At 43.0% G+C, this 20,328-nt stretch overlaps 1 protein-coding gene across 1 annotated transcript in view; it reads right to left on the bottom strand.

Annotated features, from left to right (window-relative positions):
- Nucleotides 1-20,328, bottom strand: part of CNTNAP2 (contactin associated protein 2) — a 1,234,090-nt gene that overhangs the window by 94,403 nt on the left and 1,119,359 nt on the right. The gene's annotated exons all lie outside the window — the stretch shown is intronic.

The raw sequence follows: 20,328 nt of genomic DNA, 5'->3' as shown, positions 1-20,328 counted from the left end.
GCCCAATTATGGTCTTAGTGTTCCAGTACAACTGTGGTTTCTTGTTTGGTTGAATTAATAAAACGTCTTACAAAAATAATACTCAGCAAGGCTGTTAAGTTGTGGTAGAAGCACCACTCCATGATCATTATAACTAACAATACTAATAAATAGAGGGAAATATTTTTGTACATTGCCTAATAGATTTTCACATGATTAAGTCAGACTGAATTAAGTGCATTTTTATGAAAACTGGAAGGATAGGAATAAACTTTTTACGGAGAATGTTCTTTCAAACCAAATTTATTAGACAGTTGACACTTTTGATTTTTTTTTCTGCAAAATTGGCTATTGCTAAAGAATTAAAAGCATGTTTATTGCTATTGTACTCCTTGTTCTTTGCTGAATAAAATAATTTAATTTGTTGAATGAACTACCTTTCATAAGCCATGAATTTAATCTGTTTGGCTTTTTGCACTTTACAAGACAGAAAATCTGTATGAGCTAAAGCTTGCCATTAAAGAAGTAAAATATTTCATTTTAATGTTATTGTGTCTTATAACTTCAATGATTCTGCCATAAACTCAGGCAAATTAGGAATTTGAGTAAAATCTCTCCAATACCTATGTTGTGTTCAAGTCTATTTTCAAGGGTGTGTGTGTAATTCTCCTTTACTTTTTATTTTTAAAAACTGCCTTGTGTCTCTTCACTGTCAGGCTTGAATTGCTTCCCAAAAGCTGTCTGTCTACAAGGCTGTAAAATGAGAACTCCTTAGCAGACATATCTTATTCTGAGGCAACTGATGGCACTGTTGATATTGCTTTTGGGTACCTTGATTACAAACTCATCCAGGATTTTGAAAACCTCTGCAAGAATGCTTCTTTGTTTGCAAGCTTTTCATCTTCTGCATGGAAGTATCTCTAATTTTTTAAAGGAAGATTATTCTTCCTTTAAAAGAGAAAGTGTAGAGAATTGGCAAGTAGAGATATTTCAAGTAGAAGTTGTATGTCTGCATAGTCTAGCTTTATGCATGGCTTTAAACTGAAATCCGTGTCACAGCCTGAAAGACTTATAATTAAATTAATACTTATTTGAGAAAATTATTCACTCTGTCATAAAAGCCAGAGTACCATTTGTAAAAATTCGTATTATATTTTTATATTTAATCTTATAGTTAGGGAAGGAAAAGCATTCCAGAAAAACGTCCTCATCAAAGGCCACTTTCAGTGCATGTGCCTGCTGACATGCTGAAAGTCATGAGAAGGCAGTACAGCGTCTATGGACGGTGCTGATCCATCCCCAAGCAACATGAAAACATGACTCTCATAAACCAAAGGGGAGGAAACATTTGCTAGACTGATGGACTGGAAAAATATGAAGTATGTCAATGAAAAGAACTTTGCAAGATGGCAGAGCCTACACGACAGCACGTCTCACATGTGAGTTATGTTGCTGGTTTTGAGCATTCATTCTCAGTTTCTATTGGAATTAATTGTTGAGTCTAAGAATTAAGTACATTTTCCAACCAGGGGCATGTTTAGGTAAAATTATTGGTACTTGTATCTTAACAGAAATGTTTGAACATCTGAAAACAAGCATGTTAGTCAGAAAAGGAAGACAAAATAAATTGTTTGTACCCCCACAATAAATGAGACAAGGGATATGGTGACAATGGACAATGGAGAAGGCTGAGGTACTCAACATCTTTTTTTTTTTGTGTCAGTTTTCACCGGCAATTGCTCTTCCCAAATCTTGAGTCCCTGAATCTCAAGGCAGGGACTCGGGGAATGAAATGTTCAAGGTCAGGTTGGATGGGGCTTTGAGCACACCATGCTGCACCCACTCCTTCTTTTTCCTTTACTCCAGCTTTACTGCTGAGCATGATATTGCAGGGTATGGTGTATTCCTTTGGCCAATGGTCAAGTGTTCTAGCTGAGTCCCTTTCCAGATTCTTTGCTACCCTTAGCCTACTGACTGGGGCAGAAGTGTGAAAGAGAGAAAGCTTTGACACTGTGCAAGCACTGCTCAGCAACAGCCAAAACACATCAACACTGTTTTAGGTACAAATCCGAAACACAGCACCACACAGACTGCTGTGGAGAAAGGTAACTCCATCTCAGCCAGACTCAGTACAAAATCAAATTTGTTCAGAAGTTCAATGCAACTAGTTAAGTAGAAAAGTGGCAATTATTTAGGTTTTTTCCTAAGTATCATTTATTTTTCAGTCTCTCTATGTCTGCACACACAGCCCTTGCATGATGTGGCATCTTTGACTTGAATATATCCTTGGTTGACATGACAGTAGTGTTATTCTGTCAAACTTTTGAAGAGGATGATTAAAAGATATCTAACATACATGTGCACGTGACTATTTATTCACAGCTGCCAACTGAATCAGAGAAGGATTTTTTCAGAAACATGTAGAAAATGAGCTGCACAGGTCCCAGAGATTTCTAATAGTCTGTCACTTTGTAGCTCATGACATGAATTTTCCTAACTTCATAAACTTAATAAAACTTAACAAAGGTTAATTTTTTAATGTGCTTCTGTCACATATATTCATTCAGTAAACTGAGGCTTGTGGCTTAGTTTCACCCTTTGTGTGCCTTGTGCAATTACATATAATTAAATCTGAACACGTTTCTTTAATTGATTCAGTTTTCTAAGGTCTCAGATCATTTTCAGCCATCTGTGCAGAACGTAGAAGTGCAACTTTGGCAAACAAAATGCCCTTCTCACTCTTTGTTCTGTGTTCTTGTTTTTTAGCTCTATTCAGATCTCACCATTTCCTCATCTTAAATCTATCAGGCATTTGTCCATAAAAAGGAAGGGACACAACTGAGCCACCCTGCAGGAAAACCTGGATCGGCTGGAAGAGTGGGCTAACAAGAACCTTATGAAGTTCAACAAGGACAAATGTAAGGTTTTGCACCTGGGAAAACAGAACCCAGGAATGCAGCCCAGGCTGAGATCTACCCAGCTGGGGAGCAGCTCTTTGGAAAGGGACCTGGTGGACAACAAGTTCAATAGGAGTGAATAGTGTGCTGCTGCGTCAAAGAAAAGCCATAGGATTGCGTCAACAAGGGCATCACCAGCAGAGATATAGAAGTCATTATTTCACTCTACTCAGCACTTGCCAGGCCACACTTGTAATATTGTGTTCAGTTTTGGTCCCCACTATACAAAAAGGATGTGGATAGGCTGGAGAGGGTCCAGAGAAGGGTCACAAAGATGATTAAAGGACTTGGAAATCTGCCATATGAGAAAAGGATGAAAGAACCAGGTTTGTTCAGCCTTGAGAAAAGAAGGCTTAAGGGAGACCTTATCAGCATGTTCCAGTATTTAGAGGGTGGCTACAAAGAAGATGGAGACTCCCTTTTTACAAGGAGACATATGGAAAAGATATGGGGTAATGGGTACAAGTTACTCCTGGGGAGATTCCGATTGGACACAAGAGGAAAATTTTTTACAATGAGAACAATGAGCCATTGAAATAATCTCCCCAGGGAAGTGGAGGATTCCCCAGCATTAGATACTTTTAAGATTTGGCTGGACAGAGTGCTGGGCCATCTTGTCTAGACTGTGCTTTTGCCAAGAGTGGTTGGACCAGATGATCCTTGAGGTCCCTTCCAACCTGGTATTCTGCGATTCTATGATTCTATGACTGCATTGTCTGTGGGATTCTTCATTCCTTGGGTCCTTTCAAGACTTTCTGGTAGATATGCTTTAGTTAAACACAAGTTCTGAGGCTTGACTGCATGGGAATTAGTGTGCACTTCTATGTCCTTTGCTATGCAGAAGGTCAGGCTAAATGGCTGATAGACTTTTCTGGCATTCAAGATCTATGAACATAGGAATAGGTCTCCCATTTTCCTATAACTCTTTATGTTTCAAGTCTCTTTTTTTTCCTTTTTTCCTGGTTTGATCCTTGATGATAAATTGCAGGCTAGGATCTCCAGCTATAACGAAGCTGCCAGCAAAGAAAGAGACACTGACAGACTGGTGGGTGCTCACAAGATGCAAAGCAGCAGGTGGAGGTTCTCAAGACATATCAGCTGTGAAAAAAAAAGGAGAAGGGTTTACAACCCTCCTCAGAGTCAGTTTTGTATGCCTGTCTATTTCTCTCCTTCTCTCCCATTATCCTTTCTCTGAAACACATACTTTCATCTCCTCCCTTGTAGTTTCTCTTATCTCCCCTGATGTATGTTCATACACTTCAGTGGGACATACTGATGTTTTAGTTGACTTACATCAAAGGGAATAGTATCGAACGCCTTTAGGAAATCCCATTCTTAGAACATAAAAGCCTTGTTATGGCTAGAATCAGAGCTTGCTTGTCTGTAAAATAGTATACAACAATAAACTATAAAGTGTAGACTAAAACCTCTCAGACAGATATTTCCTCCCCCCACTTTGCTTGCTTGTTCCATTAAAACAATCTCTGTAAGAGCAACGTCTGCCAAACTTCTTGGAGTTTGTTTGTAAATAAATCTCTGATGAAAGGGTCACTGACTAAACCAGTAGATAGAATTTAGTGAAATGATTGAAAATGAATGAAAACTTAATCAACAGATAGAGATGCTAAACGTATCTAGGGCTAGTGGTTTATATATCTTTATATGGAATCCATCACCAAGGTCGAAATCAGGTGTCATATCTGTAGTCATTGGAATCCTTCCCATTGACTTTAGTAGACTCTGCATAGAAAAGAGGGATTTCCAGGCTTTGACAGCAAACATCTTGTCCACTTTTCCCACTTATACTCAGCTGAGTTTAAAGGTAGTTTTACCAAGTCATCTGTAAACTACCTGCCCTGCTGTCCTCATTTGCACAGGGGTGAGAGATGGCCATGTCAATGGCCTCCTTCAGGCATCCACCTCCCCCAATGTGGGGTCCTCCACGGGCTGCAGGTGGATCTCTGCTCCTCCGTGGACCTCCATGGACTGCAGGGGGACAACCTGCTTCACCATGGTTATCACCACAGGCTGCAGGGGAACTCTGGCCAGGAGCAGCATTACTCCTTCCCCTCCTTGTTCACTGACCTTGGCGTCTGTAGCTGTTCCTCTGGCAAGAAATTCTTCACAACAGGCAGGCAGATGCCTCTCAGGTTCTCTTCACATCATCCATCTCGTCTCCTCTTCTCTCCATTTCTTGCAGCCAGGCTGGCCCGAGTCAGGTCCAGATGGCCGCCCAGCAGGAGGCCAGAGGGTGAGGGCTGCAAGGCCCACAAGGCTCGCACCTCTCCCTTTGTCCCCACTTCAGCTTCTTCACATCTTCTTTTTTTTTTTTTTTTTCCCCTTCTTAAATACATTATCACACAGGCATTATCGCGGAACATTCTGCCACCAGTTGGCTCAGCCCTGGCCAGCAGTGGGTCCGCCCTAGTCCCGACTGAGTCCACTAAACAAAGGGGAGCAACTTCTAGCAGCTTCTTACAGAAGCTGCCACCGTAGCCCCCTCCCCCCGCCACTAAATAAAACACTTATATGTGAAATACCTGTGTGTACCTGTAAATATGGTTAGTGATGCATAAGCTTATGTCTACAGACAAGGAACTGAAAGGTTCTACAATATCCAGTAATTTAATCAGGTGGCTGTGCCTGATGAATGTATTAGGCAAACAAACCATTCAGTCTATAAAAATTCTTAGCTTCAAGTCTTTGAAAAGTAGTTTGCTATTGCATAATTTACTCTGAGCACAAGAGTTGTCACTAGGAATGCTCATTAAATTATTATATTGGTGTGCTGTCTTGAAGCTTCTAAGGTCTAATAACTGAACAGTTTATTTTCTAACTCTCTAAGATTTATAAGAAAATGAAGTGGAATCTCACTGTATCTTGAAGAGTAACTTCATATATCTTCAGCAAAGCCTCAGATTGCCATCTCTCGGGGTGTGGGGGGGAGGGCGGATACAGTAAGGAAGTAAAGAACGTGTCCCTCTGATTTAAGAAATAGCTTTTCCAAACAGCTGACAAGGAGGAGTGTCAGAAAGGAATACAGTGGTGAACTGCTGCTATGAGTGTGGCTGAAGTCTTTGGTTACTCCATTTATCAAGCAGCTGCTCTGGCAGGCTTTTACTTGTCAGGATTCACGGAACAGTTGGCAGAGATGTAGAATTACCTGCAGCCTCAGTTTTTACATACACCAGTAAATCTACAGTACCCCATTATTTTTATAGCTGGCTGGTCAGCTGACAAGAAGTAGGATTGCTTAGAAAGGAGATAGTTGGATAAGGTATACATTTTTCTATAAAGCAGTGCTTCCAGAAACCATATGTCTCTGGTTAAAACTTCCAGCTGTTTTTAACATTAAAGCTGGTTTTTTTTTAGAAGGAGAAAAAAAGGATTATTTCTCTTTTAGAGATTTCCTGTAAAGTTTTTGTACCCGAAAGCCCCTATGACATTTTGTGTCCACTCTCCATATAGCTATACTGAGTACATGCAGTAGAGCTGACATTTGCTCTGAGAGGTGATAGCGAGTTGGTGCATGCAGTATTTCTATGATCTGAAATAAACTCTGTGGCCCATTAGATACACATATCTGCCATAAGAGACCCACTTACTACTGCTAACCAGTTTAACCGGTCATTGCCCTAATTCATCCTTTGCCTCTGTTTCCTTGTTGCAGAGGTTGGGAGCAGACCTAGCATGCATGAAACAGAGGTGAAACAGCAGCCTGTATGTCAGCCAAAAGCAACAGATCCTTCAGGTCTGCACCAGCAATTCTAATGTTCTTTTTTTTTTTAAGCACCTCAGGATTGAATGCAGTCAAACAAAATGTGCCACGAATTTAATTTTGAATTCTTGAAAACTCAGCTGCCCTTCCCATTCAGTTCTTTCTTGCAGTCACTCCTTTCTGGAAATGGTAGCTTTGCATAATGGAGCCTGGCTAGAGCCATTGAAGTGCAGGAAAATAGGCCTCCAGGATCCTAACTTGAAACTCTGCATCAGGCAGGTGGCTACCTAAAATTTGGCTAAATATCAACATATCTCTCTAGGGTTAAATTAGCAAGAGTATGGTTTTGTACTTTTATGAGATGTGGGTTGAACACTTCAGAGAGTTATGACTATGAAAACCCAACTACTTTATATCTGTGAGATGTTTGTCAAATAGACTATATTTGAATTTTCTGATCAAGAGAAATCCCAAGTTTTAGAAGAGAGATGTATTCCTGAAAGCAAATTTTGTAAGGGGCATATTCCTGAGAGTTTGTGAAGAAGCATCTACCATCACTGTTTTGTATCAGATTCCCAGGACTGTTGCTCTAGAAAGCCTGTGGTGAATTAAACTGTTTCCAGAAAACTCTCTTAGTGACACTTGTCATATAATTCTAATTAAAAATATACTCTGCTCACCTCTGTAGTTCCTCTCATCCTAGCACCTCCAAGCAATTTACAGACACTAATGAATTGTGTCTCACTGTTATTATTCTGAAGTAGGTAAACAGTAAGCCAGTTTTGCAACTGAAGAAAAGATGAGGCTTAGAGAGATAAAGGTCAGCTTGTGTTTGATCTCGGCATGAACATGTAAGAGAGAAAGCAGCTTTCTTATTAATTTATTATAGAAAGCTAGAAATATTTACAATCACTACATTCAGAGATGTCACTTGGCAGATAACCCCTGCGATGCTAGGTGTTCTAAAATTCTCTCCAAGAAGTGATCAGTGAACTTGGCTGCTGTGAAATGGATTGCATAGAGTAGTTTGCTAATGAGAGCCGCGGTATAGATTCAGGACAGGTCTACTTGCTCTATGGGCAAGGGATACTGACAGCACTCTGATACCTAACATTTGCAGTTGAAGAGAAAATGCCTACATTGTGTGGATGATAACTTCCTCCTGCAGGCGATAGAGGAGCCAACAAGGAGGGGTACCATGCTGGACCTTGTGCTCACCAACAGGGAGGAACTGGTGGGGGATGTGAAGCTGAAGGACAGCCTTGGCTGCAGCGACCACGACACGGTGGAGTTCAAGATCCACGGGGCAGCGAGGAAACTACACGGCAAGCCCTCAGCCCTAGACTTCAAGAAGGCAGACTTCGGCCAGCCTCTTCAGGGACCTGATGGGCAAAGTGCCATGGGAGGCAGCCCTGGAGGGAAGAGGGGCCCAGGAAAGTTGGTCTATATTCAAGGAGCACCTCCTCCAAGCTCAACAGAGGTGCATCCCGATGAAGAACAAGTCGGACAAAAAGGTCAGGAGGCCCACGTGGATGAGCAAGGAGCTCCTGGGCCAACTGAAAGTGAAGAGGAAAATCTATAGAGGGTTGAAGCAGAGACAGGTAGCCTGGGAGGATTACAAAGAGGCTGTGCGAGTGGCCAGGGATCAGGTGAAGAAAGCCCTGATGGAATTGAATCTGGCCAGGGATATAAAAAGCAACAAGAAAAGCTTCTATAGGTATGTAGGGGACAAAAGAAAGTCCAAGGAGAATGTAGGCCCCCTCTGGAAGGAAACCGGTGTCCTGGTTACTCAGGACATGGAGAAGGCTGAGGTACTCGATGACTTTTTTGCCTCAGTCTTCACCGATAAGGACTCTTGTCTCACCACCCAAGTTGTGGAAGGCACAAGTGGGAACTGAGAAGATGAAGAACTGCCCACTCTACTTGAAGAGCAGGTTCGGGATCAGCTGAGGAACCTAAAGGTGCACAAGTCCACGGGACCTGATGAGAACCATCCACGGGTGCTGAGGGAACTGGCAGATGAAGTTGCCAAGCCACTGGCCATCATATTTGAGAAATCGTGGCAGTCTGGTGAGGTCCCCAATGACTGGAAGAGAGGGAACATAACCCCAATTTTTAAAAAGGGGAACAAGGAGGACCCAGGCAACTACAGGCTGGTCAGCCTCACCTCTGTGCCTGGCAAGGTCATGGAGCAGATTCTCCTGGAAACCATGCTAAGGCACATGGAGAGCAAGGAGGTGGTTGGTGACAGCCAACATGGCTTCACCAAGGGCAGATTGTGCCTGACCAATTCGGTGGACTTCTATGACGGGGTGACGGCATCGGTGGATAAGGGACGAGCAACAGACATCATCTACCTGGACTTGTGCAAAGCTTTTGACACTGTCCCATACAACATCCTTCTCTCTAAACTAGAGAGGCATGGGTTTGATGGACGGACCACTCGGCGGGTAAGGAGTTGGCTGGATGGCCGCACTCAGAGAGTGGTGGTCAACGGCTCAATGTCCAAGTGGAGACCGGTCACGAGTGGCGTCCCTCAGGGGTCTGTGTTCGGCCCGGCCCTGTTCAACATCTTTGTCGACGACATGGACAGTGGGATAGAGTGCACCCTCAGCAAGTTTGCTGACGACACCAAGCTGTGTGGTGCCATCTGTGGGGGATTCAACAGAGACCTATATGAACCTAGTTGATACAGCAGTAAAATAAGGTCAGGAAAAGGTCAAAACACAGGTGCAGGAAAAGAAACTGCACTCAGAGGCAAGAAATGAAAAACGTAATCGAGTAAGAATGAGGGAGTAGAAATGATAAGGAGAAACTGGATGAGAGCATCAATAACCAATCAGAAGTAAGCACGATCGGGGTCAACAGCCAATCATAAACATGTATGCTCAGTGCGTGAACAAGGCAAAAATATATAATGAGAAGAAAAAGAACAATAAATGTCTCCATTTCTCCCAAAATAATGGAGTCTGTGTTTCATTCCCTTCAATGGTGACCCTGTTGTTATAAGGGGTTTTTCAGCGCGGCACCCAGCTCCGGAGGGAACCCAGCTGAACGAATCAAGCTTGCACCAGGACTGCGGCTTCAAGCCCGGGACATCACCTGGAGGACAGGTGAGCAGCTGGGAATTAATCATGGGAGCTAACCTCTCTGCAGAAGAGGAGGCAATTGTAAAGCTATTCATTAAATTATTAGCAAAGAGGGGGATCAAATATGATGCATATAAAGTAAAAACTGAAACTTTGAGATTGTGGCAAGCAGAAAAGAGAGTGCAAACTGCTGTTGCTCAGGCAACGACAGCGGAGCCGAGTCCAGAGCCCGCTAAGTCGCCCCCGCAAGACAACTTAATAGTCTTGGAAGACAAAACGGAGGAAGGCATCTTGCCATCTCCCTTGCCGACTCCCCCGTTTCCAAGCTTCTCTCCATTGTTTTCCTCCATTCCCGCTGCACCATCCTTTGACCCAAGGGAGCAACGGGCACAAATGCAGCGGGAAGATTTAAAGGAAGGAGCAGAACTAGGGATGGCTTATCCTGTGCAGGTGCGAAATAATGGACCGAATGAGTATGTCCCGCTTCAGTGGGATTTGACAAAGGAACATAAATACATTTTAATGATTCCCACAAAAGTGTTAGAGGAACAGAACTGTGCTATTAATAACACTGACCTGAAGAACTTGTTGATTTGGGTGTCCGCTCACATATCAGATGCTAACATCTTTAATATATATACAGTGGGCACCTGGGTCACCATAGGTATTAGACTATGGGACTGTGCAATGCAGAGTGACCCTGCTGTTCAAAAGTTACTACTGGCGTGACGTCTAATGTTTGAAACCTTAGAGAATCGCACGCCGAAAGAGGATCCGACAGCACCTGTTACCCCATCCGCTCCTCCATCTGTGGAAACAAAGACTAACAGTGAGCCAGAAAATCCCTTTGATCCAGGTCCCATAGATCCGGAAAAGGAGCCTTCTGTCTTTGGAGCTTCCTCATTTTAGAAGCGGCGTGTTTGTGTGTGTGTGTTCTTTGTGTCAAAGGTGTTGTGCTTTTTTTTTTTGTGTGTGTTTGTGTGTGTCATTTTGTTTAGTGAGGGGGGGCCTAAGGCGGTAGCTTCTGTAGGAAACTGCTAGATGTCGCTCCCCTTTGTTCAGTGGACTTGGCCAGGCCTAGGGAGGACCCACTGCTGGCCAAGGCCGAGCCAATTGGTAGCAGCATGTTCCCTTATAACGCCTCTGCAGTAACGTATTTAAGAAGGGGAAAACAGAAAAAAAAAGAGAGAAGAGAAGATGTGAAGAAGTTGAGCGGGGGCAGAGGTGCAGAGGGGGAGGCGCAGGCCTCATGGGCCTTGCAGGCCTCACCTTCTGGCCTCTCGCCAGGCAGCTGACTGGGCCTGACTCATCCCGGCCCAGCTGTAAGAAGTGGAGAGGAGACGAGAAGTGAATAAGATGTAAAAAAGATCCTGAGAGACATCTGCCAGCCTGTTGTGAGGAACGGCTGCAGACGCCAAGGTCAGTTCAGAAGTGAGGGGGAGGAGTAATGTGGCTCCTGGCCAAGATTCCCCTGCAGCCTGTGGTGACGACCATGGTGGAGCAGGTTGTCCCCCTGCAGCCCATGGAGGTCCACGGAGGAGCAGAGATCCACTTGGAGCCCGTGAAGTACCCCACATCAGGGCAGGTGGATGCCTGAAGGAGGCTGTGGCCTGTGGAGGGCCTGCTGGGACAGTTGTTCTGGAGGGACTGCACCCCATGGAAGAGATGACCCACGCTGGAGCAGTTCCACGAAGGACTGTGGCGTACGGGTGGGACCACACAACAGAGCAGGGGAGGAATGTGAGGAGTTCTTCCCCCAACCATGAAGCAGCGGCGTGAAACAACGTATGATGAACTGACTGCAACCCCCATTCCCTCTTCCTCCCTGTGCCGCTCAGGAGGGGAAGGTAGTAGAGATAATGCTAAGTTTGGCAAGAGGGAGGGGTGGATGGAGGTTATCTTGTTCTCTGTCTCATTATCCTGCTGCTTGTAGTAATAAATGAATAGTTTTCCCCAAGTTGAGTCTGTTTTGCCAGTGACGGTAACTTTAAGGATTTCTCCCTGTCCTTATCTCAAACCTCGAGCCGTTTTTACTTATATTTTCTCTCCCTATTCTGTCGGAGGGTGGGGGGAGCGAGAGAGAGACTGCGTAGTCTGGTCCTGATCAGGGCTGAACTACGACAGTGTGTCCTTTGTGTCAACGGTGTCATATTTTTGTTACTGTTCAGTGTTGTTGGTGTGGAAGTAAGCTTATTCCTGCTGATTTATATTTGTGCTATAGCTGAGTGTTTCGGTGTGCGCAGTGTCCCAGGTCAACCCCGTTAGAACAAGTAATACATCCAGGTTGATATTGTACCGTGCAAGGTGCAGTGTTTAGTTATAAGATCTTTAAGTGGAAACGGACAGGCAGTGCAAACAGAGAAATTAACAGATTATAGTCCGGAGGAAAGTAAAAAGTTTCCTAGAACAGGTATAAGCCGTCTGTGTGTGTGCGTATAAGCATGAAGTAGATGGTATGAAATAACGGGTGAATACTGTCTTGGTTTTAGCAGGGATGGAGTTAATTTTCCTCTCAGTAGCTTTGGGTTTTGTATGTGAAGAATGTTGATAAAAACGCTCTGATGATCAGAGTTGTTGTTAATGAGACCAAGGACACTGTCTGGCTTTCCAAGTCTCGTTAATGTGCAGGTGCAGGAAGCTGAGCCAAAGACAGACAGAGTATCAGCCATTTGGACATCGGGTGGTGAGAAATTGTACATTGTTCATTTTTTATATATTAATGTTCTTATATTTTGTTATTATTGTAGGTTTCCTCTTAGTAAACTGCAGCATAAAGCGACATGTGATTAACTGACCGTAACCCCCATTCCCTCTTCCCGCCCCCCACCCTGTCCTGCTTGAGGTGCGGGAAGGAGGTGGAAATGATGTTAAGCCTGGGAAGAAGGAGGGAGGGGAGGAGGCTGTCTTTTTCCCTTTCTCATTATCCTGCTTTGGTTTTAGTGATGGGTGAGTGGTTTTACCCAGGTCGGGTCTGTTTTGCCTGTAGCGATGGCTTTAAGGATCTCTCCCTGTTCTTGTCTTAAAACCTCAGGTTTTGGTTTTTTTTCTCTTATGTGCCTGGGGCCGTGGCCACTGCCAGGCACTCCCTCCTCTATCTGGTGGGGTGGGGGCAGCTTACCCAAAAACTGACATAGTTAACAGATACTCCTGTCTGAGTCAACCAGTGGCCTTTAGCAAGAGAAAAGTTGCAACATTTGAATGAGTTGGTTGATGAGCAATTACAACTTGGACACATGGAGCCAACAGACAGTTCCTGGAATACAACTTTGTTTGTAATACAGAAAAAATCAGGTAAATGGTGACTGTTACAGGATTTAAGGGCAGTAAATTCGGTAATTGAGGATATGGAACCTTTGTAACAGGAGTTACCATCTCCTTCAATGATACCTTGAGATTGGAATATTATCATTATTGATTTAAAAGATTTTTTTTTCACTGAGCCTTTGCATCCTGAGCATGCTTCACGAGTCGCATTTTCTGCGCCTTGAATCAATATGGGAGAACCCAGTCAGCGATATCATTGGACGGTACTTCCACAAGGTATGGAAAATAGTCCAGCCATCTGCCAATGGTACGTCACACAAGCCATAGCACCAGTAAGGCGCTTACATAAGAATAGCCTCATTTATCATTATATGGATGATATCTTAATTACAGCACCTGATGATTCTCTGTTAGACAGAGTTCTTAATGATATCACCAATGCATTATCCCAATTTAAATTGGTTATTGCTCAAGAAAAAATTCAAAGGGTGTGTCCCTAGGAGTATCTCAGCTGGCAAATTATGGAAGGAACAATTAGGCCGCAAAAGTTAAAAATCCCTCAAAGAGTGTTTACCTTAAACAATTTGCAGAAATTGCTGGGAGCTATCAACTGGGTACGCCCAGTATTAGGCCTCTCTACGGAATTGCTTTCTCCACTCTTCCAAATACTTAAAGGAGACTAACTGCAGAAGCACAAACGGCATTACAAACAGTTTTGCTACAGATCTCCATTCATTGACCTAAGCAGTCAATGCTGAAAGTTTTAGGAGAATTAATGTTGTATCCAGAAACTCATCTAAGTTACATTCCCATAAAAAACACCCTAACAATATTTACAGATAGATCAGGAAAAACACACAAATCCGTGATTGTGTGGAAGAAAAATTGTAAGTGGTATCATGTCGTACAACTGGTAGAAGGTTCAGCCCAAATTGTAGAACTTGTAGCGGTGGTATGAGCTTTGTATAAGTGGAAAGATGAATCCCTTAATATTGTCTCAGATTCTGCCTATGTGGTCAATGTAATACAATGTGCTGAATGGGCAATGTTAAAGGAAATTAATAATCCTTTGTTGTATGATCAGTTTCAACAGCTATTATCGGTATTACATGTGCAGGATCATCCTTACTTTATTGTACATCTGAGAACTCACACCTCTCTTCCAGGACCTGTCACAGAAGGTAACGCGAGAGCAGATGCTCTCACTAATGTGGTCCTCGTTCCAAACACACTCATGCAAGCTAATCTATCCCATGGATTTCATCACCAAAACTCTACAGCCCTTCCGCGACAATTTAAGCTGACACGGGAACAAGCTTGGGCAATTGTGCGTTCCTGTAGCAGCTGCCAGAACACAATTATGCCACCTTTATATGGGGTTAATCTGCGTGGTTTGCCATCTCAAGAATTATGGCAATCTGATATAACTCATGTCCTGTCATTTGGCCGACACAAATATGTACATGTAACTATTGATACCCATTCCAACTTATTGTTTGCCTCTGCTCATACAGGAGAATATGCTCGAGATGTTTGCCAACATTGGAGTCAGCATTTGCTTTCATGGGAGTTCCCATGCATATAAAAACAGACAACGGGCCAGCGTATGCTTCTCATGCAGTCCAAATCTTCCTTGCTCTTTGGGGCATCGAGTGTGTTACTGGTATCCCACATAACCCCACTAGACAGGCCATCATTGAACGTGCCCATGGTACACTTAAAAATATACTGTTAAAACAAAAAAAAAAAGGAATGGAAGGGAAGGGAAATCTGCAAACAAAAAGTTAGAGAAAGCAATGTATGTGCTCAATTTTCTAAATCGATGGAGTGACAATTCTTCCCCAATACATTGGGGAAACATTTTAGATCATCTACTGTACATGAGGTCATCCAAGGGCAAGCTCCAGTGATGGTCAAGAATCTGGAAACAGGTAATTGGGAAGGGCCATTCCCTCTTATGACGTGGGGGAAAGGATATGCTTGTGTCTCTAGAGGAGCAGTAAATAAGTGGATCCCTGCACGATGGGTACGACCAGCGCTCCAAGCTGCCTTGTGTTCATCGGACTGTTAACAAGCTGTGTGGCAGCCCCATGGACATCAGTCACGGAAAGAAGAAATGTGTGGGTAACTATGGCTACTGCCACGGGACAGGACACCATTTGTCCGTCTGTATCATCTGCAAATAAGCCTTTCAGAACATGCTTGGGCAATCTGCCAGATAACGGTGGGATGGCAACTCTGTGTAAAACAACAGCAGCCATGAATGCTGAACCACAAGAGATAGAACTTTTGGGATCAGTAAAGATGGACTTCTGTCTATTTTTTTAACCATTCAGGAGCTAATGTTACTAGAGGGGTAGTGATTGTAAATGCTTTAAGATCTATACATCACAATGACACAGTGTGGTGTAATCATGTGAGCTCTAACATATCAAAATCCAGCACTGCTCCAGTGGCCTCCCTGATGGTTGTTTTTTATATATGGAGACTGTGCGTGGGCAGGGACACCTTTCCATATAAAAGGGGGTCTCTGCACCATGGGAACTTTGGAGATGTTTATACCAAATAATACAGTGATTTTACAGCATAAAAGACTTAAATGAAGGACACATAGCTTTGAATCTGACTTCCAAGACAATATAGAGTCTTGGAACCTAAGTGAAGTTATTGCCATTTCAATCTTTGCACCTGGTGTGGCAAGTGCCCAGGTGTTAGCTACGCTAAATAAATTGGGCTGTTGGCTTGCTAAACAAACGCAACTGCATCGGCACTATCAAAGCCGTTAACTGATGTAGATTCTATATGCTATGCTACTTTACAAAACAGAACCGCTGTTAGCCTGCAGAGCACATATTTGACAGGCCTTGTTGCATGTGCTGGCCACGCATGCAGCAACGTCTGGTCAGTATTCTCTACTGAATCTGCTGAGGGTGTAGATAGAGGTGGCTCAGAGCAGGGAGAAGGGATCCAGAGCGCACGATGCGAACAACAGGGGATGCCCTGAAGGTGCTGCGCCTGCCCCGTTTCTCTGCTTTGACCCTGCTGATAATCACCCTCCTGCTCGGCGGTGTTTCCAGCATAGTCGGGTTGGTAACAGAATAGAGCAACAGTAGATTTTTATTAGTAGTACAAAGTTATGGTTGCCGGAATTTTGATGGACTTTGCTGCATGAATCTGTCTGATAATTCGGAATCTATTCACCAAAGTATTCAAAACTTGCAAAAAGAGTGCAGAAACTGTAGCAAAGTGATGCTTTCGATATGTTCAGAAATCTTTTTGGTGGATTGATATAAGCTTATTACAAATAGATGTAGGATGCTTATTCATTCTTTTTATATATGTATTTTGATCTGTATTCCATGTGTGTGTTGAAATGTGTGCAGACTTTAACACATAAAGTGTTGAAACAAGCCTCTTCTCATAAACAAACAAGGGGGAGATGTGGGCATTTCGCTGAGCCAGTACGGTGTCAGTGAAAGCACACCGACCTTGGGGGAGGGATACAATCATGCTTGTTGGAAGAAAGCCATGGAATGAGAAGGGAAACTTTAAGATACAAGACATTGTTAGCAGAATTTATGTCCTGTTTCAACAGAGGCTTGCAAAAAAACTAGTCACTGGCTTTGTAGATAAGAAAGTTACTGGAGTTGTTATGTCTGTAACAGTAGAAGAATGCCGTAGTAGAAAATTACTAGAAAGTAGTGAAACTTAGTTTTGCTTAACAATCATGAATATGTACAATGTGTGATCAGTAATTTTATTGGCTAAGCTTCTGTGTGGCATAACTGTTGATTGGAAAAGAAGGAATAAGGATGGATTATGTTACAAGAAATCCTCATAAGAACTTTTGATAAAAGCATATATGCTGTGCTGTTAAAACAAAAAAGGGGGAATTGTGGGAGATTCAACAAAGACCTGTATGAACCTAGTTGATACAGCAGTAAAATAAGGTCAGGAGAAGGTCAATACACAGGTGCAGGAAAAGAAACTACACTCAGGGGCAAGAAACGAAAAACGTAATTGTGTAAGAATGAGGGAGTAGAAACGATAAGGAGAAACTGGATGAGAGCATCAATAACCAAAGGAGAAACTGGATGAGAGCATCAATAACCAATCAGAAGTAAGCTCGATCAGGGCCAACAGCCAATCATAAACATGTATGCTCGGTGCATGAACAAGGCAAAAATATATAATGAGAAGAAAAAGAACAATAAACGTCTCCATTTCCCCAAAAATAATGGAGTCTGTGTTTCATTCCCTTCAGCCGTTGACACGCTGGAAGGGAGGGATGCCATCCAGGGGGACCTTGACAGGCTGCAGAGGTGGGCCCGTGCCAACCTCATGAAGTTCAACCAGGCCAGGTGTAAGGTCCTGCACCTGGGTCATTGCAATCCCAGGCACAAATACAGGCTGGGTGGGGAATGGATTGAGAGCAGCCCTGAGGAGAAGGACTTGGGAGTGCTGGTGGACGAGAAGCTCAACATGAGCCGGCAATGCGCCCTTGCGGCCCAGAAGGCCAACCACATCCTGGGCTGCATCAAGAGGAGTGTGGCCAGCAGGTCAAAGGAGGTGATTCTGCCCCTCTACTCTGCCCTAGTGAGACCCCACCTGGAGTACTGTGTCCAGTTCTGGAGCCCCCAACACAAGAAGGACATGGACCAGTTGGAGAAGGTCCAGAGGAGGGCCACGAAGATGATAAAAGGGCTGGAGCACCTCTCCTATGAGGACAGGCTGAGAGAGTTGTGGCTGTTCAGCCTGCAGAAGAGGAGGCTCCAGGGAGACATAATAGCAGCCTTCCAGTACCTCAAGGGGGCCTACAAGAAAGATGGGGAGAGGCTGTTCAGTAGGGCCTGTTGTGATAGGACGAGGGGTAATGTTTTTAAAATAGAGGGAGGTAGATTTAGATTGGATATTAGGAAATATTTTTTACAATGCAAGTTGTAGAACACTGGAACAGGTTTCCCAGAGAGGTGGTGGAGGCCCCATCCCTGGAAACGTTCAAGGCCAGGCTGGATGAGGCTCTGAGCAACCTGATCTAGTCAGGGATGTCCCTGCTTCTTTGCAGCGGGGTTGGACTAGAGGATCTTTGAAGGTCCCTTCCAACTCTAACCATTCTATGATTCTATGATTGATTCTATGATACATTGCTTCTTGTGCTCAGCTGTTTCTAGGCTACTTAGTTGAGACATAAGTAACTTCTCCAAAATCAGACAAGAAGCAGTGACAGACCAGGGACCATGATTCCCATTGCTGTTTGCTTCTGCCCAGACAGCATTTGTTCCTCTAGACTGAATGCTCTAACACATGACTGATTAATATAATTTTTTACAAATTTTAATAACTTCACCACTTCTTTCTACAGAGGCATCCTAGAATGGAATTGTACCATATCAAAAAGTTTTCCACATGACAATCTTTAAATTCCTATATGTTATTGTAAATACAGCTTACATTTTCCACTGCTTTATCTTTCTAGCTGGATGGGGAAACTGATGTGATCTTCGTTGTTTCTTTTGCTTTCCTAGCAGAAGGTCACTTTTTTGAAAAACAACTTCCTAGGAGACCATGTTGCATTAGCCACACGTCAAAGAACGTATAGGACACTGAGGAATCTCTTAATCCCATGGGTCAGTAAGAAATTATCAGATTAAATGGAAAAACATTAAATTTCTTCAGGGAAATTTTTGACCCAAATGTTTTTACAGCAGTATTTGCAAACTCTTATCCTATTCCAGGACAATATGAAAGTTACAAACAAAAAAAACCCCTGGTCTGAAGAAATGCAAGCACCATTCTTTTAAAGATAAGATTCCTTTTCAGATGAGGCAGATGATGCAAAAAAGCGCTTGATATTCAAACAGGGCAATTTATGGCCTATTTGAAAAGGTCAGTTCCACCTATATCCTTGTTCCTAATTAGCAGAGGGGAATAGGTGCCCAAGCTGGTATGTGGGAGCAAGCCAAAGGCAGCAAATAAACATCCCAGCTGGGGAACTGGTTAAAACTGACCAACAGAAAATCCTAGGCAGAGGGCTGTGGGGAAAGTAAGGCCATTAGTAGCTCTTCTGTAACTAGCTTGAACTCTGATGGTACAGGTTGCTGGGTACAGATTGCTCTACTTTGATCTGCCTCAGTGTCAGTATGGCATTGTGGCCCTGCACTGGACAGTGCCATACAGCATCACCTCAGCGTTACTCTTCTTTCAGGGGGGCTGGGATGCTTTTCTCATTACCATAAATGCCACTTTAATAGTCATTTTATGTGCAATGTCTTATAAATCAGATACAGCTCACATAAAATTCAAAGTGGGAACTGGTTGGCATCCAAAAAGCATAGTTCTCCCTAACTTTGGTTTGTATTGCACTAAATACATGCACCACATGACAAACCATTGCTAGCTCTACCACCCACTAGCTCATCTGAGGTATTTGACCTCATTTCCAGTCTACTTTCTGTTATATGCTGAAAATTGCATATACTTTGTTACCTTCTTCATGTATGCTGATCGTTCTCCTGCAAAAAGTCAATATTTACTATACCGCACAAAATTACCAGATGTCTCAGGCACATGACAGGAGTCATGTGCACCCCTTCTGGGTCCTTGAATATAGATCCTTGCTGTCACAGACAACAATGATGCATAACCGATGTCGAGCTCCCTAAATTTGTCCAACTCTCTATTGAAAATAGTTTGAATTTTTGCCACCTGGACAGCTGCTTCAGAGTTTCATACCTTTGTTGGTTAGAAATCTTCTAATTCCTAACAATTTTATTTGCATCTTTTGTTTATAGACATTCATTCTCACTTCAGTATTGTTCTTTGGTTGAACTGATTATTCTCCCTTCCTAGCATTTACTCTCCCCATATGCATTTATGGAGAAATCATATCTCCTCTCAGCTCTTAATTGCTATCCTAAGCAAGACAAACTCACGTCATCCCTTGTCATAAGATATTTTCTCTTGTTCCTTTCTCTTATTATGCTAATAAGGTTCTCCCTATTCAATTCACTTTGAATTCTTCTTTCTTAAACACAGGTAATAAAAACTATCCACATTAATTCTGATAATGGTTTAGTAGTGCCTTGTATAATGGTATTAATACTTACCCTGCCCACTGCATCCTAAGAAATTATGATCAATCACACTGGGATCCTGTTTGTTATGTATTATTTTCTGACATTTCCAACATTGTGTTACTGGCAAAAAAATCTAGACATATGATAACTTCTTGTGCAAATACTAATTGTAATACTAAATATGACTGGACCCAAAACAAATCAGAGGTCCTTTAATTTCCTGATGACCCATACTTCATGCATCT

The sequence above is a fragment of the Chlamydotis macqueenii genome, chromosome 2 (assembly GCF_036417535.1).
Source record: "Chlamydotis macqueenii isolate bChlMac1 chromosome 2, bChlMac1.mat, whole genome shotgun sequence".
Lineage (NCBI taxonomy): Eukaryota > Metazoa > Chordata > Aves > Otidiformes > Otididae > Chlamydotis > Chlamydotis macqueenii.
Note: the sequence above shows the minus strand (reverse complement) of the source record. Positions and strands in the feature narration are given on the sequence as shown.